This window comes from Silene latifolia, chromosome 3 (assembly GCF_048544455.1).
Source record: "Silene latifolia isolate original U9 population chromosome 3, ASM4854445v1, whole genome shotgun sequence".
NCBI lineage: Eukaryota > Viridiplantae > Streptophyta > Magnoliopsida > Caryophyllales > Caryophyllaceae > Silene > Silene latifolia.
Genome location: NC_133528.1, coordinates 46,757,583 through 46,778,422, shown reverse-complemented (window position 1 = coordinate 46,778,422; position 20,840 = coordinate 46,757,583). Strand labels below are relative to the sequence as shown.

The window sequence follows — 20,840 nt, the reverse complement described above, 5'->3', positions numbered from 1 at the left end:
AATTGACTGTCTTATTTTGAGATAATTACTTTACCCATTTGAGACAATTAAACCACTATAAACAAACACGGAGTAATTAGCTAGACTAGAAAACGAAGGAAAACGGAGTTGATAAGGGCGTTGTTTCTTCCTTTCGAGGGTGAGCGTATCATTAAAATGAGGATATGTGAGCAGTTGGTTCCAGATGTGTGGTATTGGGGTGGGGAACGAGATGGGAATTATTCAGTCCGTTCGGCGTACAGGCTTATGGTTAAGCAGGATGGCAATTTGGATGGGTCGCCGAGTCATTTCTCTGATAGTTGTCTATGGAATAAGATTTGGAGAGCTCCAGTTTTACCAAGAATCAAAGTGTTTTTCTGGCAGCTGTGTAATGAGGCCATTGCTACTAGAGGCAATATTTCGTCGAGGGTGACTTCGGCTGAGGATGAGTGTTTACGGTGTGGAAATTGTGTGGAATCTTGTTTAGATGTTGTTCGTGAGTGCGGGTGGGTTGGGGGTGTATGGGATGCCCTGGATCTCGATTTGCCGTCAAGCTCGGGATTTCCAAGGGTTAGGGATTGCGTGGAAGTTGCTATGAGAGAGATGGGGCTGAAAGAGCAGGTGGAGTTCATGACTGGTTGCTGGGCTATTTGGGAAAGGAGGAATAAGGCTATTTTCGAAGATGGAGAGTGGAGGGCGAATTTGGTCGTACGAAGGGTGAGGGACATCGTATGTGAAATGGCGGACAATGGGAGTTTGGGTGAGGGGAGGACCCGTGGGGTAGTGGATGATGGTGGAAGTTGGAGGCGGCCGGAGAGGGAGGTGTTGAAGGTGAATATTGATGCCGCTGTGATAGCTGATGTGGGTGTCGAGTCGGGTGCGGTGTGTCGGAATGATAGGGGAGAGGTTGTATGGTGTGCGGTGGAGCAGGGGGCGGTAGAGATGGATCCTGCAGAAGCAGAAGTAGCTGCTATTTTGTATGGTCTTAAAGAGGCGAGACGGAGGAATAATTCAAGAGTTATTCTGAAAGGCGATTTCTCGAATGTTATCCATGATCTACAGCAGCAACGGAAGGGACGTAGTAGTATTTATTTAATTTATAATGACATTTATGCTATTTGTAATTTTTTCGACAGTGTTTCGTTTACTTGGGTTCGTAGAAGCTTTAATAAGGCCGTTCATGAGCTTGCTCATTTGAGACCATGGTCGATAGGTTCTCGTAGATGGTTGGAGTCCGTTCCGTTGGAAATCGCTGATGTAGTTTGTGCTGATTCTGTTAATATTATTTCTTAAACCTTCGGGTTTAATTCAAAAAAAAAAGGAAGGAAACAAATAATTAAGCCCATATAGAAAATTCTCAAATCAGCATTGTATCCCTCCTTTTTCTACACTCTTTAGAAAACCCAAATATGGTTACTGTTCCTGTAACAGTAACTTTGGTATTTTTTGCCCATTTTGCCCTCCTTTATTATTTCTGCCTATTTTGTTCTTCTTTCCTCGTTGCTTACTATATGGGTAATCTCTTCCATAGCTTACCTTTCCCTCTTAGTCCCTTAATTTTCCCTCTCCTCAACCCATTTCGCCTTTACCAGTTTCTACTCTAATAATTTACCCTCCTATTGCTAAAAGCCTCACAAACTCCGTCTCTCTTTTATCTCTCATGCATTTCTCATAATTCGTTGTATATAATTCACTCATCAAAAACAACAATGGTGATCAACAATGATGATCAACACGTAGCAGGTTAGTTTCTCTGTTTTATTCGTGTGATTCTCTTTCTATCTGTTATTGATTCCGAATTAAATTAAATAAGTTAGGGTTTAGTCATTTTTAGGTTTAAGTTGATTTTGATAGCATGCAGAAATTTGGGCTTTTTTAGGATTAAATTGATTGGGATGCAATAATTTAGGGCTCAAAAGAGCAGCCTTTATAATTCCATTTTCAATTTATGGCTTATTTTGGTGTTTTTATTATAGGTTGGTATATTTTTTTATCAGCGGGTTGGTAAACGACTGTGTTTTTTATTATCATTTGATGTTGCCCTTTCAAAATTCAGATGTTGAGGGCTCTGATACCAAAGGAGGGTAAGAAGAGAGATTATGGTATTACTTGGATTCATCATAGTCTCGAGTTGGTATGTTTTTGCTTATCTTCTCTTTTCAGTTTTCGGTTTTCGATTTTTATAAAGTTTATGTTGGTGGGATGTGTTCTTCGGCAGTTTGCACTAAGGTAATTTGATATCATCGGTGCCGCCAAAGCACAGATACTGATATCCTACAATAAATCATCCCAAGAAGGTAAAATATTTGTTAGTTTGATTGTTTTATTTCGAATTTGTGGTTTACTAATCAAGTCATTGTTGCTTACACATGATTTACACACTTACATTTAATTAGCGATATAAGTTGGAAGTTGTTTACACACTTATTTAATTGGTTGAAGCAGGGGTATGTGTTTTGGTAAATTTCTACCAATTTAGGGTTAAAGTGACCGCTCTTTTCAGCCTCGTGACGGGGGGTTAAATTATATGTGATTCGTGACGGAGTATGTATGCAATTAAGACGGAGTAGCGATACGAATAAAGTAAAGGACGAAATAAGGAAATAATGACACAAGAGATTTTGGTGACGCGGAAAACCCGATGTGGGAAACAACCGCGGGGGGAGTCGGAATCCCGCCAATATTCCACTATATGATAATCGGAGTACAGATGTAATATACAATGGACCCAAATCTGATGACGAATGATCCGTCTGGCACGTAATCGGGACAGACGATATACTAACAGGATGTGAAGGGCAATTTTGTGGGTTCATAGTGGTGTACGTAGGATTTGCGGCATGGCTTTAATGGTGTAGTAATTGAGGTAATCATTAGCCAATGATTAAGGGGAATCTTTGGATGATTTATAAGGTAATTTGTTTTATGCGTGGGTTGTGCACAGGAGGAAAGTTAGGTGGTATACGCCGTCTTGTGTGTGAATCCCTTCTCTTGTTTGTCTTCTTTGTATTTATAGTGAATAAACCCTAGTGGGTTTATTAGGGTTCCCCACTTGATTACCTTGTTCCTCAAGGTAGAGTTTGGACTTTCCTTATTCAGAATATGGCAATAATTAGGATTTCCTTGCCTTACCCGGGATCTTATTAATATCTTAGTCCAAGTCGAACTCTTCTTCATCTACTGTCCTTCCCCGAATTACTCTGCTTCCAGACCTGCCTCCCTGGCTCGGTCCATGGGCCCGACTCCCCTTGTATGTAATGGGTCCATTGCTCATTAATTACCCACTTATCGCGTGCCACGTAGCCCAGGCAAAATACGGTAATTTTGGCCCTAACAGCTTGCCCCCAATTTCGCTTCTCGGCTTTGTTGAGGAGGGAAATGATTCTTCAAGCTCGCCATCAAGTCGTCATTCTCGCTACCGCTAAACCGTTGTTATCCTTCCGGATTATGCTTTGCTATTCTCGCGGAAGGAGTCTGCACCAACCTCTTGTGATAGACCACCGAAACTTTGCTTTGAACAGAGCAGTCTTTGAAACTCTAATAGAGAAGTCTCATGAATTCTCGAGCAAGTCAAGTGGCCGCTCGCTTGGATCCGACTCTGCTAGATATACTTGAGATAATTCTGCATTCCTACTCGTACCTGCACTGCGTACCCGGCATGCTTGATTTTGTCAATCGTACTCTGCTGTCCTTGTAGACAGTTTCCGCTCTCCTTGGTTCTCACTGATCGGAAGTAGATGTAAACGATATTTTATCGATGTAGACTCGTGGACTCCTGTTAGCGCACTTTTCAAGAAGCGGACTCCGGGCGGATTTACTGGGAGGATGCTCGGAACAATTGGTGGACTCTAGAACCCGATGGGCGACGTTGGGATCCCGACGGTGGTGGTGGGAACCAGGCACGGCTGGTTTTCGGGAACCGGGCGGCCGACACTGGGAGCCAGATGGCTGGAGCTGGAATCCTGTTGGCGGATGCGAGGAATCGACGGCAGGGTTCTCAAGTCCGCGCGATGGCTTTGGGAACCGGGCGGCGATCTTTGAGCCTGATGGTCAATTTGGGAACCGGACGGTTGGCGCTGAATCATGTTGGCGGATGCCGAGCGGCGATGCCGACACTAGGGACCAGGTGGCGAGATCTTTGGGAGCTCGACGATCGCTCTGGGAACCGAAAGTCGATCTTTGGGAGCCGGGCACTGGTCCGAAATCGGACGGGCGACCGACACGGGGACCGAGAAAGGCGATCTTTGGGAGCCGACGTGAATCTTGGGAACCACTTCCCACCGTCCTTACCATTCTCATTATCCGGTCACCAAGGGTGAATCTGGTGGTTGGAGCATTCGGCATAAGTTTGCTATACACTTGTTATGTAGGTGATACCTGCAAAATGTTAGTAGTGTGATGCATGGACTCTCTAATGTATGAGGCAGACTATATGATGATTAGACAAGCTGTAGACTATCATATGTCGTGAATGCAATGTCAACCATGATTGTATGCTATGTCTCTGTCATTTCGTTTGTCTGGAGTTTAGTTCCCACTTTTGATTTGCCAGGAGGCTGACCTGGTTCCAGGTACACAGCCTCTGCCCCTGGTGGCAGATGTTTGATAAAATATTTTACCCATGACGTAAAATATTTTATCACTAGGTTAGCCGATCGAGCATACCTTCATTGAATGTTTCGACTAACAAGGAATGTTGTGTTCCTTGTGGTTCCAGACGTTTGAAATCCGTGCGTGCACCCATTGATCTACGACATAGCTAGCTAAGGAATTACTGAGTTAACGTTAAGGTATGGGTGGTCTTAGTATGCCGAACCCTGCGCGCTACCTCGGCGTATGCTCTCCATGTGGCTTGACTTAAGATAAACGTCTCGCGGCCTCACATGGCAGGGGCTAGACCCTCAAAGTGTCCCTTATCTGACAAGCAACCAACATCAGTGTCAAAGCCTTTCTCCCTAGAAGCGTGAAAGATAACCAAATAGTACAAATACCTGGTGCTATCTCATGGTGTTCCAGAGCAACATCTAGATCCAGGAAGCCACAGCGCGTACCACTTGGGTTTTTAGAAAATATTTTGTTTTAAATAAAGACGAATAAATAAAAAACACAAAAACAAATTTTGAAACTAAAAAAGGACTCGATAAAACAAAAGATATTAGTAAAAAGGTTTTTGCTTCATGGACTGTTGAAAGGTACTCTGTACACTAAGGTTTTAGCATTTTGTCAGACAAAGTACGGTCGGGGATTATACAAGATTTGACCTTGCATGGTCATCAATCTGTACACCCCGTTATCCGCGCTTTCTTTGTCATTGTTCTTTTCCGATTGCAAGCGAATTTTTCAAATTGTTGTTTTTTGGTATTTTCAAATATCCTTTATAGCACTAGGTCCTCTACTGGGAGAGTCCTGATTCTGACGTTGTTATCATATGCCTTTGCTTCTGATTGCTTGTACGATGTCATGCGTATGTGAGCACTTCTTAGTTCAACTATTGTGGCTCTTTCTTTTTGTTATCGTTCCAGGTTCTCAACATTGAGTTTGTTGTTTGACCAAGATTGCTCGATGGACTGTTGGCTTCTGGCTGTCGTGTGAGGGATGTAGTCTCTGCCCCCTGCATGACTTTCACGGCTTTGCTGTGGATGGCATGCAATATAATATGAGACCCATGCTTGCTTTTTACTTTCTTGCTGAGGGTAGTTTCATTTCCTCTTGTCATTTGTTATTTCATGTTCTGGTGTCCAGGGAACCAGGCTGGTTGTAGCATATGTTGTTGTGATTTTTCACTTTGGGAAGCTGATGCAAGGATGTGTTCTGCAGCATTATGGCTGCTGCCTGTCTCCTATATATTCAGGGTGCTAGGAGCTTTTATGTACCAGCGATACGTTGATTGAATTGCCCCCATGCCATTGATTCATGTCCTGCAAGCTGCTGACGGAGCTACCTGTCCTGCTGGCCCGACCTGTGCGCGGGGAGGCTGTTTCTGCAGGCCGAAAATTTGTTGCAGGGAGCGCTCTGCATTCTGCGTCCTGCGTCCTGCATCCTGCGTCCCGCATTCTGCGTCCTGCATTCTGCGTTCTGCATTCTGCGTCCTGCATTCTACATCCTGCGTCCTGCATTCTACATCCTGCGTCCTGCATTCTGCATTCTGCGTCCTACGTCCTGCATTCTGCATTCTGCGTTATATGCTGCAGGAGGAGCGATTTGATATGGGGAAGGAGTGGCAGGTTCTGGAGCCTGAGTAACCACTCCTGCTGGTAGGGAGATCTCCTGCAAGAAATTATTCTAATAGGGCCAGCAGATGGCATAGCCAACGACCTTCCAACGCTCAAGACAATAGTTATTCAAAATATAACAGGGGAACAAGATTACGAAGTTTATGAATTACTTTAAGAGCGACATATGAACATGAATCTTCTTGTTCTTTGTTTACCGATGGTTTAGCTCATGAATGATAAACATAAATGGTGAGATACCTAGCGTGGATGCTACCCACATGTTGTAAGGACGTCTGCCTCCAGGTTCTGGCCCCCGGCTGGGGACCTGTCTGGTTCCAGATATTTTCAGGTGCCTGACTCTCAGGGTCGCTGCAGGCTCGGACTATCAGGTTCCCTGCTGGTCCCCTTTCGGGGACCTGGGTACCAGGCCTACTCTTGTCCCTCTTATTGGAAATTCTGCTAGTCTGCCATGTACAACTCTGATTCCTATTTCCCTTCTAGGTTCCTGATATTTTCATCCACCTAGGTCTGGGTGCAGGACTAAAGTCAGGTGCTAGTCTAGCATGGTTTGTGACTTAACTGTCATTCGAGGTTCGATGTTCAGGTTGTGAACACTTAGGCGTATAGTTCAATTGGTCATTGTTTATTTATCCTAATAGCTCTAGCTTTCTCATATAGGCTTTCAGGGATAGTCAATTACCGCATGGATATGATGAGACTAAAATAAGAAAGCAATTTATAAAAAGCTGAAACAAGTGCAAGAAACTGTTTTTTCGAGTGATGTGTACCTGGTCTCTGCAGGATGCAGAGACTTATTGAGATAATATTCTGGGTTCCAGTATGACATAACTGATGTCTCGGTTACCAATAGGTATGGTAAACAGGTGCTGGGACCAGGAGCGGGGAATCAGATACAGGGACTATACGTACTGTGACCAAGGTTCTTCTAGTTCCGGGCTGGACGACAGTGGTGGTACTAAGGTTCCCCTAAAATGCTTTTGAGGCTGCTGATGTTCCTGAGCCAGAGCTAGTTCCTGCAAGAGAAGGTCAAACACAGCAAGGTAGAAAAGCTGGTGTAGCTGCTGCTGAGTAGAGAATCATGCTAGGAGGACCTCTCGTCTATCATGTTTGTGCTTTTGTTTATCATTGCCTGGCGACTTGGCCCTTTTGTATTTTGCTTTGTTTCGGGATTGTTCCCTAGATGTAGACTGGGTACGAAACTCGTTTTAGAAGCTTCTCATGAGCTGTTATCCTATGAGGGTGACAATTTGCTGGAATCTGCCTCCAAGGGCCTGGCGGACTGCGTGTTGATTACCGTTGTTGGTTCTTATATTCCGATTGCTTCTTTGCAAGCTTTGATAGTTCCTGCAGGACGCTCATTCTGGTTTGCCACTTGCTAGATTTGATCTTCTTCGTATCATGTAATCGTAGAACAAAGCGAGACATGCCATGTTAGTTTTATAAAATTCAAACAATTGACGATGAAGATTACCTGTGTACTCTGAATCTTTAGCACTGTTCGTTTTGGGTCTAGCTTACCCATGTTGACTAAGTTTATTGTATCCACCAGGGTTTTTCTTACGGTGTAGTTTCTATGTACGATGTTATGATAAGAGCATCATGGCGGTGTTTCTGAGTTTTAGGCGATTCCTTTTGTTTCTGGGGCATGCCTTTTTCGCCTTTGAGTATTTTAGGCTGTAAAGTTTTGATCCACCTGTTATCACGTAAATTATTCTAGCACAAATAGAGGTGTAAACGGTGGAACCTGACTCGTGGAGCATATTTTACTGGACTTGCCCCCACGTGATAACAGGTGGTGGCTCCTCCAGGTTTTCGGACTGCAAGAGGGTTAGAGACATGCAAAATAGTACCAAATATATTACCACCTAACGACACTCCTGCAGATGTCTGCTCCAGGGTCGCTGGTTAGTGTAGCTGTAGTGACACTGGTTCAGTTTGTCATTCTGGTTCTTGCTGGCTGAAAGTTCCTGCAACAGGGAGGAATTTAGCTCCAACAGAACAGAACTACGAGATACGGTGTTACCTGATGCTTCCTCCATTCTAGTCATTGAGAGAGAGCGGCAGGATGCTAGGCATCTAGGTTATAGCCTGGCGTCTATGCTTCCTGCAGGCTCCAGATTGTCTCTCTGCAACTTGCTTCTGAATTTCCATCTGGAGCACCAGCACGACGTCTAGGGATATCTGGTCCAAAGATTCTGGAGGTCCTGATCTGCCCCCAGCCTGGTACCTTTGAGTCCGCACCCTGTCTTGAACATTCCTGCCGGTCCATCTTCTGCTGGTACACTTGTTGCTGGTACGCTGCTGGTGGTTTCTGGTGCACTGACCATTCCTGCTCTGGTAGCTAGAGGTTGGAGGGACTCTGGCATCCAGATCTGCTATAGGACTCTAGAGGAACTCTGGGGAGCAGTTCTGCTGCCGGCATTTGGACGAATTCTGGGACCAGATCTGCTGGAGGACCCTGGGCAACTCCATGGACCAGATCAGCTGTAGGATTCTGGGGAACAACATGGACCAAATCTTCGGCTTTGGGGAGCGGGTGTCCACGGCGATTTGGAGGCATTCGGGAACCGGATCTTCGGCCGGAGAGCGGATCTACGGCCGAGAGAGCAAACCTCTCTTGGATTCCGGAGGAATTCCGGAACTGACTGCTTTGTCGGACTCGGGGCTTCAAGGAACCGGGGCCAGATCTGCTGCTGGACTTTGGGGCCAGATCTGCTGCGGGGCTTCTGAAGGAACTCCGGGGACCAGATCTGCTGCCAGACTCTGGGGCCAGATCTGCTGCCGGTCTTCTGGAGGAACTTCGCGGACCAGATCTGCTGCCGGACTCTGGGGCCAGATCTGCTGCTGGACTTAGGGGCCAGATCTGCTGCGAGACTTCTGGAGGAACTCTGGAAGCTGATCTACTGCTGGCTTCCGGGGAGGGTCCCAGGAAGCAGATCTACTGCTGACTTCTAGCGGAGGATCCTGGGAAGCAGATCTGCTGCTGGCTTCCGAGGAGGGTCCCAAGAAGCAGATCTACTGATGGCTTTCGGATGACTTCATGGACAGTGAGGAGATCTTTGCTCGCTAGGGGACATGGCGCCGAATACTGACTTTATGACAACTTGACTATAGAGATCGATCACCATGCCCCACGGTGGGCGCCAAACTGTTTTGGTAAATTTCTACCAATTTAGGGTTAAAGTGACCGCTCTTTTCAGCCTCGTGACGGGGGGTTAAATTATATGTGATTCGTGACGGAGTATGTATGCAATTAAGACGGAGTAGCGATACGAATAAAGTAAAGGACGAAATAAGGAAATAATGACACAAGAGATTTTGGTGACGCGGAAAACCCGATGTGGGAAACAACCGCGGGGGGAGTCGGAATCCCGCCAATATTCCACTATATGATAATCGGAGTACAGATGTAATATACAATGGACCCAAATCGATGACGAATGATCCGTCCTGGCACGTAATCGGGACATTTATATACTAACAGGATGTGAAGGGCAATTTTGTGGGTTCATAGTGGTGTACGTAGGATTTGCAGCATGGCTTTAATGGTGTAGTAATTGAGGTAATCATTAGCCAATGATTAAGGGGAATCTTTGGATGATTTATAAGGTAATTTGTTTTATGCGTGGGTTGTGCACAGGAGGAAAGTTAGGTGGTATACGCCGTCTTGTGTGTGAATCCCTTCTCTTGTTTGTCTTCTTTGTATTTATAGTGAATAAACCCTAGTGGGTTTATTAGGGTTCCCCACTTGATTACCTTGTTCCTCAAGGTAGAGTTTGGACTTTCCTTATTCAGAATATGGCAATAATTAGGATTTCCTTGCCTTACCCGGGATCTTATTAATATCTTAGTCCAAGTCGAACTCTTCTTCATCTACTGTCCTTCCCCGAATTACTCTGCTTCCAGACCTGCCTCCCTGGCTCGGTCCATGGGCCCGACTCCCCTTGTATGTAATGGGTCCATTGCTCATTAATTACCCACTTATCGCGTGCCACGTAGCCCAGGCAAAATACGGTAATTTTGGCCCTAACAGTATGTCTGGGGCCTTCAGTCTTACATCCTTATTGAGTGGGTCAACCTGTTAAGTTGATCTTAGGTAGTTGAGATGATTTTTGTATTCTTTTTATGATCTGTTCTTCTGATTGCTTCAATTTTTCTCACAGAAAAAATTCCTTGAAGAAGAAGAAAATACCCTTTGCATACATAGTGTAGAATTCTTCCATAACTTCTTTGTGTGTGTGTGTGTGAACTGTGAACTTCTGTATTGGATGGCTTCTATCAATTGACTTCTTAGCTTGGGTCCGAGCTTAGGGATTGTAAGAGTACATGGGATAAGCTTGATTCAATAATGCTTGAACGTCGGCATGATTTGCGTCGTAAATCACAAATATGGGAAATAAAACCAGAACAAAACAATTAAGATTAAATAAATAAAAAATGAGAAATATGGCGGAATCAAGTGTTTGAATTTAATTAGAAGGAGAAATAGGCAGGAGATGATGAGAAGTAGTAACGAACCCGAACATGTTAGGATTTGTACTGGATCTTCAAAGTCCAACTCATCCTTGTGAAAATCATGATGCCCATATCGCACTATACACCTATAAATGCGAAATTATTTTGGACTGATTCAACCCACAAGAAACAGCTCCTCAAGACTGTACATGAGGGACATACACTAAATTAACGCATAGGAAGACTAAGACTTGGTGGAAAGCCGAAAAATTTGAAACAAAGTGCTATAAATATTGCCGGAATCTCTGAAATAAGCTCAGTTTCGATCCTCAAGGGATGGGTTGGGTTCTGATAAAGATAGTTTTCAGAAGTTTCTGTTTGAAATTGAGCTGTTTGATTGCCATTTATTTGCCGTATGGTGATCAGATTAAGTATGTCCTATCTCGTGTGGCTTTCATGGTTTGTCATAAGCCATATCTTTATCTATAATATTTAGAGGATTGTGAATAGCCTACCTAGGAAGTATCTGGAAATGATTTGCCTCTGTTTATCTAGAGCGCGAATATTTTCACAACCTCAGACTCCTTAATTAACTTGCTACACTTTTTCTGAATTGGGTGACTGTTGTATTTGCCTTGAAAATTTGCCTACTGACTTGATAAGTATAGCTTGTGTATTGGGCTATGAGTAAATGGAGTCTTCAGTCAAATACTCCTTGTTAGGTTGTTTGCATGTGAGTATGTGACATGGTAGTAGGTTTTTTTTGGAGGGGGTGTCGTTACTAAAGCTAACATGAAAATGTCGCGATTGTTTTCATGTTATGTGGGTTATGTGCATCTGTGAAGGTTAATAATTTAGCACATAGAACTTGGAACATTCATGTTACTCAAATCTGTGAGATGAACTTCAGTCATGTCTTGTTTCCCTATCTTTTTCTTCGAGCTGGGCATCTAGAATTTTAGGTGAGTGAATGTTGGGTTCTGGACTTCTGTCCAACCATTTGTTGATTATTGTTTCTTTATTTTTGGTCATTGCATTCTTGGTGATTATTACTTCTTGATTTAATTACGTAAAATAGCTAATAATTCGATAGGAACAATGGATGAAATTAAATTTATAGAAATTAAACTTGCTAGATATAAGACATATTCTAACAGACCTTTCTTATAATCTCCATGCACACATTAATATTAGTGCAAAGATTTTTGATTAAAGATCGAGATGCATAAGGACATAGGTGTAGAAGAAAGAGTAAAGAGTTATAAGGGCATTGCATTATGTAGCTTCTGTTTTGAATATCTTATTCTTACCTATTTCTATATTAGGAAGGGCCTTCGACTTTGTTTACAATAAAAAATTTTAGTATTTCTTCAGTCATTCACTTTTAAAATCGACATGGGTTATTAGGAAGACGGGCTCACATGTGATCTATCTCAGTAGTTAGTAGGACATTCCTTTTTCAGAGTTTCAGGTAAGCAAAGTCATTATTCTAGGACTTTGTTTCTCTTCAAGATCAGTGATACATGGTCATTTGTTCTTGTAAAAATGCTCACATCTTTTATAGATGGAGACAAAACCATGCTTCACGTGTTGTATGCTTGAATTCAATTAAACTTAAAGATGCAGCATAAACTATATGTATACACATACTATCCAAGCTTCAATGTCAACATGGGTTTTTACACCAAGTAAAGGCAATTAATTTGCCTTTAAAATCTCATTTCTTAAAGCATATTTTTTTACCCAAGTGTACATTACTATGGTAATATAGTGTACCCAAAATGTTAAAGCCAGCATGTTGGCCATGTGCACCTGGGATATAGTTAGCATTTAGCATCGTTCTGAATCTCTATATCGCTAATAATTGATCCTCATCAATGCTCATCTGATAAAGCAAGTGATAGTTGTGTTGAATGTCATGTTTGCGAAAGATCCATCTGTGTTAATTGGGTGTTCCTTAGCCTAATTTATTGTGTCGTGGAGATTATCAGGACCTCCCGTTATAGGAGAGAGATGCTTCAGATGTTACTTTGCATCAATTGGGTCTGGATAGGAGATGGAGGCGTTGTCATCATTGCCACATAATGATTGAGCTGACACAAGGTTTCTACCACATGACCTATTGCTAAGATTTTCTTCAGTTTATCTTAAGTATATGGAAAGGTAGCCTGTTAGCTTTTTATACATAGCTGATTTTATTAGAAATTCAACTGCAGAGTTTTAAGGACTTCTAAGTATTCCGTCTTATGAATATTTTTATATTAAAATGAGAATTAGGATGAGTACACTTAAAGTAGAGCAAAGAGTCCCCGAGCAATAAGTTATGGAGTAGAAAGACAATCATTTCCTAATAGTATATACTAAATACATAAAGCCGGTTTCCAGAATGTGGTAAACTAAGACCCGAAACATTTACCAATGGCTTACAGGTTCCCTTCTTCTAGGATTTGAACCCTCATGAGTACCGTCACTCATGACTTTACCAACTAAGTTAGAATAAAATACAATTTCATTAGCAAGAATGTTGGAGTATTAGCATTTGAATTTTGAAGAGAACACGTCATGCCGAAGATCTGTGATGTGTAATTACTTATGCAGGTTAAGTCATTTAGGACGGAGGAAGAGGTCGATGAATGGCTTCTTACAAGCCCAATGCACAGTCCAGGAGCACTGCATTTTAAAGAGCAAAATGGAATAATAATCAGCTGCTGTCTTCAAACTAACTCGACAACAATCTTTATAAGAGGCAAAATTGAAGACCCTACCTTCAAATTTCAACTCCCACTTCAGCTTTCTGCTGAACGCGAAATTGCTAGGTTTCTGATTAAAGGTATCGGCTCGACTTTCTTATAGTAGTACTATGAGCAGTTTGTTTAGCCAGTCATTTTGTTTAAATTTCATGGTGTGTTTATTAGTTATAACTAAGGACTCTTTTGCTGTTTGGATGATGGCCAGACCCAAATTTCAACTGGACAGTCGGTTTGATATAATTATCGCACCCTCCAACAGATCCCTTTTCAGCCATGGAGTCCATTGGTCCAACATTTTCCTTAGTTGTTGCTATGTTGGGTTTTGTATTCCAAATTAGTGCCTTGGTGGCTGAAAAAGAGCTAAAACTTAGACAGGTTCGTCTCCCCTCTAATATAGGTTCAATAGTGTTTTATGTTCCAAGAATTTTTATTTTTTTGGTGTACCGAAAACCTTCAAATTTAGCGGGTAATATCAGTGATTAGTGATGTTTATGACCAAAGCGTTAAACTTGGATGTTTCCTTATTTATGCTAAAACTCTTCAGGCAATGATATCATGGGTCTCTTTGATAGTGCATATTGGCTATCATGGCTGGCTTGGGAGGGCCTTATCGTTGCCACACCGGTTTTCATTGTATTGTTCTGGATGATGTTTCAGTTCGATTTTTCCCTGCACAACAATTTTACAATATTGTTACTTGTGTTCTTCCTTTTCCAGTTAAACATGGTCATTTCCTTTTATTCATTATTTTCATTCTTTGTATACCAGATTGTTCAGTTTTGCAGCATCCACTAACGTCTTATCTGATCTCTACCCTTTCCGTGTATCTATTTAGACAGCCTTTGCCTTTACGCTATCAGCCTTCATCAACCAGGAATCTTCAGCCACAAATATAGGGTACTATAACTTCATTGTTGGCTTGATCATTCAGGCAAGTTCAATTCCTGTGTGATAGTCTCAACGGAAAAGTACACATTATGAGAGAGTCTTACATATGAGACAAGCCCACTAACCATAGACAAATTAATTAAATGTAAAAAAAGAAGCGAGAAGAGAAAAGAGAACACTAGCACACTGCTATTACAGGTATTGTGTTTCACATCACTGACATTAATCCCGCTTATGCAAGTTGTGACACAATTTGGATTTTTTTACAATGATAGGTTCGCTAAAGGGTACAGGATCATATGGTCCTTCTTCCCTCTAAATTTGCTGGCCAAAGCTTTAAAGATGCTCACAGATGCGTCTACAACACATCGAGACCCCGGAATCAGCTGGAGTGGTAAGACCAAATGTTCTCCGAATGGCGATAATTGTATAGTTACAATGGTATGAAAACAGTCCCCTCAATCTGTTAAAAATGGAGTTCATTTGCTATCTAAATATTCCTCTTTCTCTTTTACGAATCACTCTGAATACTCCCGTATTATGTTATATCAATGATGCTTATCTCATTCTCCCAAAAAAAAAAATGATGCTTTACTCTTGTATTTGTAACTGCAGAACGACATCTTCATATGATTTGTTGGATCATTCATTATTTGGTTTGTCTTGGCTCTTTACTTGGACAACATAATCCCAAACCTGTATGGAGTGAGAAACTCTGCATTTTGCTTTTTGTACCCTGGTTATTGGATTGGCAAAGGAGGGAGCAAGGTTCAAGGTACTGGTTCTTATCTACTCCCTATATTTCAGTCAATGAGCTCCACGACTCAAAATCCGTCTTAGAGAAAAATATGTTTTAATCTTTGGTATTGGATTATGATAAACTAAGCAAAATTACTCTAGAACAGTTTCACTTGTTTTTACTCCATATCATGGAATAACAATTATTAGATGCATTTTTTGACATAATTTTCATTATGGGATATTCGGGAGTCATCTTCCTCACCCTGCTTATTATGGGATTACGTAAGCTATTAGGATAATGTTGTTGCTGTGGTTCTTTTGAAAGTATCTTTAACATATCACTAACACGGGATATATGTGCATAACTACGTAGTATGCCTATGATGTTCTTTTCAGGTTGTAGAATATGTTCTTTTGCTTTGGTTTTGGTTGTTGCTTCTTATTATGAGATGGTGCTTTGCAGGCATTAGATATTGCTGATGAGAATCCAGATAAATTCAGAGTTGTTTCTCTTGTTGTTGGTTCAAATGTTACTCCATTCTAGCAGATCAGGTGTCTGCCTCTTAACATATAGACTATCATGATATAATCACATGCTATTATTTCCCTTTTCTAGCTCATAATCCTCATGATTATATCAAAATTACTTCCGTTCAATACTCTTTTTGATGCTTAGGTCAAGCGATTTAAACCTGAATTAGTTGCTGTCGGAAATGAGACCTTAGTTGGTGAACTTAGAGAGGTTGTAGCTGATGCTCACTAAAAGCCGGAAATTATTCCGGGAGAAGGTATGGTCGAGGTAATGGTGGTGCACACAATTTTTTTTACAACGGTCTTCTATAATTTTATATGAGACCAATCCGTTAATCCTATAACTAGATGAAGAGTACATTAAGAATTTTTTTAAAGCTCACAGCTCGTACAAGACTTAATAGTAGTGGTTTCAGGTTTCACGCCATCGAGATGTCGTTAGTGTTACTGAAATAACTTATTGTCATATCAAGCCTAATATGTCTTAACATAATTTAAAAGTCAATTGATTCAAAGAGTATTTAGGTTTGTCTGATAATAAAGTTACCGTCTTATTGGGAAATTCTTAATTTTGGAATTTTCACAAAAACCTACGCTAAAGGATAGAAGAGTCTCCCACTCTCATCCTAATTGTTGCGAAGTTGAAACACTGGTTTAATTATAGGTTCAATTGATTAATCATGCTTCGTGAATGTGTCTAGCAATCAGTTGATCATGAATATTGTACTTATATGTTTTTCGATTTAGTATAAGGCTCCTACACAGTAACTCTGTTACCATGCTTTTACCAAGTGAATAATTAATGTAGAACTGCGAGTCTGTCGCGATGGCATCAAATTTATATGTCCCTCATTTAGGGCAGAGTTCGTAATTTTATGCAATGTTGCATGATTTGGGGTTTTTGAGCGATATTGTTGCATAAGGATTTAATTTATTTGTTTATTAAATGGAATCTTTAATCGTGATTGTAAATCGGTTTTGCTTCAGAACAAAATTCGATGATGGTAAGCACTTTCTACAGACAATGCTTTTCTTTCGTCTTCAAGTGATTATTTGATGTACTTTTATTTCAGTTGTTGAATTAAAAGTCTGTGAACGCGTTTATGCTTATTTCACAAGTGTTCAACACTTTTATTGTCAAAGACATTGTCGAATTTGTGGGTTTTGTAAAGATGTACTAATAATGACAAAAGTAAAGATACAGTCCTACCCCTTATATTAAGACAATTTGTCGAGGAGGAGGGGGGAGAAGAGTTGGAGGAATACTGTCATATTTGCTATCACAGTTGTGGAGAAATTATGACTATCGAGTTGCCTTTTTTGTAGAACTAAATTTACTTACATATTGCTTAAAGAGTGAAATGAACCCTGAACAATGAAAAACTAAACTCTGAAATTGGAAGTACTTGTCCGCAGTCGGTTTTGTCGAGGGGCCTGCTGCTGCTACGGATTCAAGTTAGCAGGTGGTCTTTGTAACAGAGGCATTATCTTCACTTACCAATGTCATTTTCTTCATTGACCATAACCACTCACCCATGAATCACACCTTCGTTCCGTTTCACCATGCCCGTTCCAGGTCTGCCATTGTGAGTTCAGTCACATTTGCGCAGTCTTAAGTCTATTCCGATATTAGACATACGAATGTATGATACAAATATTTTCCCAACATTTACTTTTAGGTTACGATGTGTGTATTTTATCACTCTGAGATAGATTATACATAAAAACGAGTTCACAAAATCCGTTTTGTATAGGATGGGAGGGAGGGAAGGAGGGCTATTTTTTTATAGGAAAATCAGAAATGCAATATATTGACTAGAGGGAGGGAAAGCCGTTTTGTAGAGGAAGACGAAAAAACATCATCCATTTTTATGAAGGATGGAGGGAAGAAGGGTAAGCTATTTGTTTAGGAAAATGAGAAAACGAAATCCATTATATTTATTAAAGTCTAAACTCTTCACATAGGTATGATTGAAGGTCGGAAAATGTTGTAGTTCTTGTAGCGACCCTTATTGGGCATTTTACGTGGAATTTAAAGGTGTATTTCTCTATTGTAGATAGTTCAGTCAATTAAACTAAAGAAGAGAATCAGCGATTCAGCCATAAAGTAAAGAGAGATGTACTCGAGTCTCAGTACTTATCGAACCAAACTTGAGAACCGAACCAACATCACGCCAAGGAAGACAGTCCTTGTTCCTTTCTCCATTCTACCTTCTTCCCTTTTTAGGAAAGTCAGAATAGTTGAACTGTTGCATGGTTAACTTTCTTTCATCCTATTTTATAGTTTTAATGCACATTTCCATGTTACATCTATGATTTAGGTTACTATGCGTGCATTTTATCAATGCTGAGAGGGTGAGAGGTAAATCGTAATTGTGGTATTATCCTACGTACCTTGGGTTTATGTGTGACTTTGGTTGTCTTTGCCAATAAAATTTAACTTACACAAATTTGCATGTGTCGAAATTTTAGCCTATCGTAGTTAGTTGTCTAAATCTAGACACTATCTTGAAGTTTTGAACTTTATAATTTCGCACCTAATTTCGCATCATTGATTTGCAGAATTTAAGACCTATTTGTGCATATTGTTACTGCCATTGTGAGTTCTCTAATCTGCTATTATTAATTTATTCATTTGGTTTCGCTTTTGTTCACTTAACAGAAACATGGTGGGACTGATGATCCGGAATAAAGGGTAAATAAACCATGTGCATCTATATTTGGGTGGAAACGACACCATCAAGACAACGTTGGTGACAATTGTGATGACGCAGAAACACATTGGTAATTATAGTTTGATGAGCATGTACATGGTTTTGATTTAGGGTGAACTTAATATATTTCCTCCTATTTTTAAATGAACTGTGCAGGAGTGGTTGATTGTAGAGGAATTGCAAGCAAAGTAAGAGATGCTACAATATACATGTCTTCATTGACACTGAATATAGATTGTGGAGCAAAGTGTCAACCTCCTAAAGGTCGTCATTGGATGGACAATAGTAGTGTTGTAGGAATGCTGACCATGTCTTAAACTAGCCTTTTTTTTGCAATTAGGTTTTGCTATAGTTAATTCATGAAGGTGCTATAGTTGCTCAATTCCAGGATTTGAGCTCTTTGTTGTATTTCAGTGTCTCATACAATCATTTGTAGTATACTTTTTCTTTTGTACAGTACACAACGGAATAACAATCCTGTATTGTGTAGAACCATCATCTCGATCTTTTTAGATCAGGAATGCAATTTTGAATATTTATCTACTTGGGTGTTTTGAATGACAAGTTTTTTACCGATCAACACAACTGGTTTCCGCTGGCATACTTCCGCTTTGAATTGCACCAAATTGGGGCACCGCGCTCGATAGGGCGCGGTGCAACAACTAGTTTAATCTAAAAATCTCAAATCCTTTGAAATAGTCATCTTTTAATTTCATAATCAACATCATTTAATAAAAATTCTAACCTAGATCGAGTACCATCATATCAACACCATCATCAGCGCATCAACACCATCAGCGAATACCATCATCACCGTCGCGCATCAAGCAATCTTCTTTACCCATGTATAATCCGATTCTTTTTAATGTTGTGAGATGATATTGCAGCTTAATGTTATGATTTTGACTTTGATTTTGTTAAAACGATTGTAGAATCTGATTTTTTTAATCTAAAAATCTCAAATCCTTTCAAATAGTCATCTTTTAATTTCATAATCAACATCATTTAACAAAAATTCTAACCTAGATCGAGTACCATCATATCAACACCATCATCAGCGCATCAACACCATCAGCGAATACCATCATCTCCATCGCACATCAAGCAATCTTCTTTACCCATGTCTAATCCGATTCTTTTTAATCTTGTGAGATGATATTGCAGCTTAATGTTATGATTTTGACTTTGATTTTGTTAAAACGATTGTAGAATCTGATTTTTTCAAACAATTTTTTTTTTTTGATATTGCTGCTTTAAGTCATAGAACAAATTGTAGAAAATTTGTTAAAACGATTAAAACGACATTGCGCCTGACAATATGTACAGGAATATAGAAAAGTTAAAAGTAGGGTAAAAAAATATCAAAAGTGAGTTGATTTGATAGATAATCAAAAGATATAATCATTTTTTGTATGTTTATAACTTTTTTATTTTTATTTAATCTTACAATTCTCATTTAGTTTTCATTTAATTTATTTACTGTTTCCTATTTCCATGATTGCAGAAATGGAAGGAACCCAACGCAGCACCTGATAATATTTTCTGGCTTGTCTTTTTATTTTTGAGTAACCAACCAGTACATGATACCTAGCAGGTCATGGAAGAGGTCGAGGCCACCAAAAGAGGTAACAAACTGACCTTTTCTTGCCTTGGCCACCCCTTGGGTCATGCTAATTTGTTGCTTAATCATGATTAAGATGACCCAAGCAAGGATGGTCTTAGTTTTCTAGAAGTATTTCTTATTCAGTTTTTAAAAGGATGTACAAGCCTACTATATACTGTATACAAGAGCATAAACTTTGCCCTAGAAGGATTTCTAGCTACCACATAAAACAGAAATTTACAGCTCACAAATGAGCATAATTTTACCTACTCCTCTGTTCTATATGAGATCATGTGATTGCCTTGTGGTACACACAATTTAATGACTATAATGCCCTTTTACACACCTCAAGATGAGAATATAGGAAATTCATCACTCCCATTTTGCCTAGAAGCTTCCTATGTTGTGCAAGAGTGAGAGGCTTAGAAAGAATGTCTGTAACCTGATTGTAGGATGGAACATATATATGAAGGCTTAGCTTGATGATCCCTTGTGCCACTTCTCTCTTATGAAGTAGTAGTCAATTTCAATATGTTTTGTTCACTCATGATAGATTAGTTTTGCAACAATGGGCAATGTACGTGATTGTCACATTTGAATGTAGCATGAGATATAGACTTCAAGCCAAGGTCTTTCAGCAATATCATGAGTCAAGTGACTCACATGTGGTCAATGTCATTACCGTTTTGTATTCAGCTTCTGCAGACGATTTGGCGGCTATCAGACTCTGCTTTTTAGTTTTTAAAGCCTGTAGTGGATTTCCTGGAGAAGGGGCATGATGCCCAGTCTGTATCACAATAGGCAGTGAATAAATCTACATAAGTTCTAACTAGGAGCAGCCCTTCAGCTGGTGCATTTTTCAAGTATCTTAGCACCGTTCTTGTTGCCTGCCAGTGATTAGCTAGTAGTGGGAGCTTGCAGAAACTAACTTAAAAGCTACATA

The 20,840-nt window shown here is 40.4% G+C and overlaps 2 long non-coding RNA genes across 7 annotated transcripts; both read left to right on the top strand.

Annotated features, from left to right (window-relative positions):
• The first annotated feature begins 1,501 nt into the window (after positions 1-1,501).
• On the top strand, positions 1,502-14,389 carry LOC141647615 (uncharacterized). 2 transcript variants are annotated; one of them, XR_012545774.1, is made up of 7 exons: positions 1,502-1,722; positions 2,036-2,113; positions 2,198-2,276; positions 12,662-12,773; positions 13,269-13,500; positions 13,626-13,795; positions 14,256-14,389. It is a non-coding gene; the product is annotated as an uncharacterized LOC141647615 (long non-coding RNA). The 2 variants fall into 2 exon arrangements; XR_012545773.1 differs by lacking the exon at positions 2,198-2,276.
• A 159-nt stretch (positions 14,390-14,548) lies between these two features.
• On the top strand, positions 14,549-18,812 carry LOC141647616 (uncharacterized). Of its 5 annotated transcripts, none has more exons than XR_012545777.1 (5): positions 14,549-14,749; positions 14,924-15,083; positions 15,513-15,601; positions 15,726-18,364; positions 18,451-18,812. It is a non-coding gene; the product is annotated as an uncharacterized LOC141647616 (long non-coding RNA). The 5 variants fall into 5 exon arrangements; XR_012545778.1 differs by having other exon boundaries at positions 15,513-15,837; positions 18,243-18,364; XR_012545776.1 differs by having other exon boundaries at positions 15,513-15,848; positions 18,243-18,364.
• Positions 18,813-20,840: the final 2,028 nt, after the last annotated feature.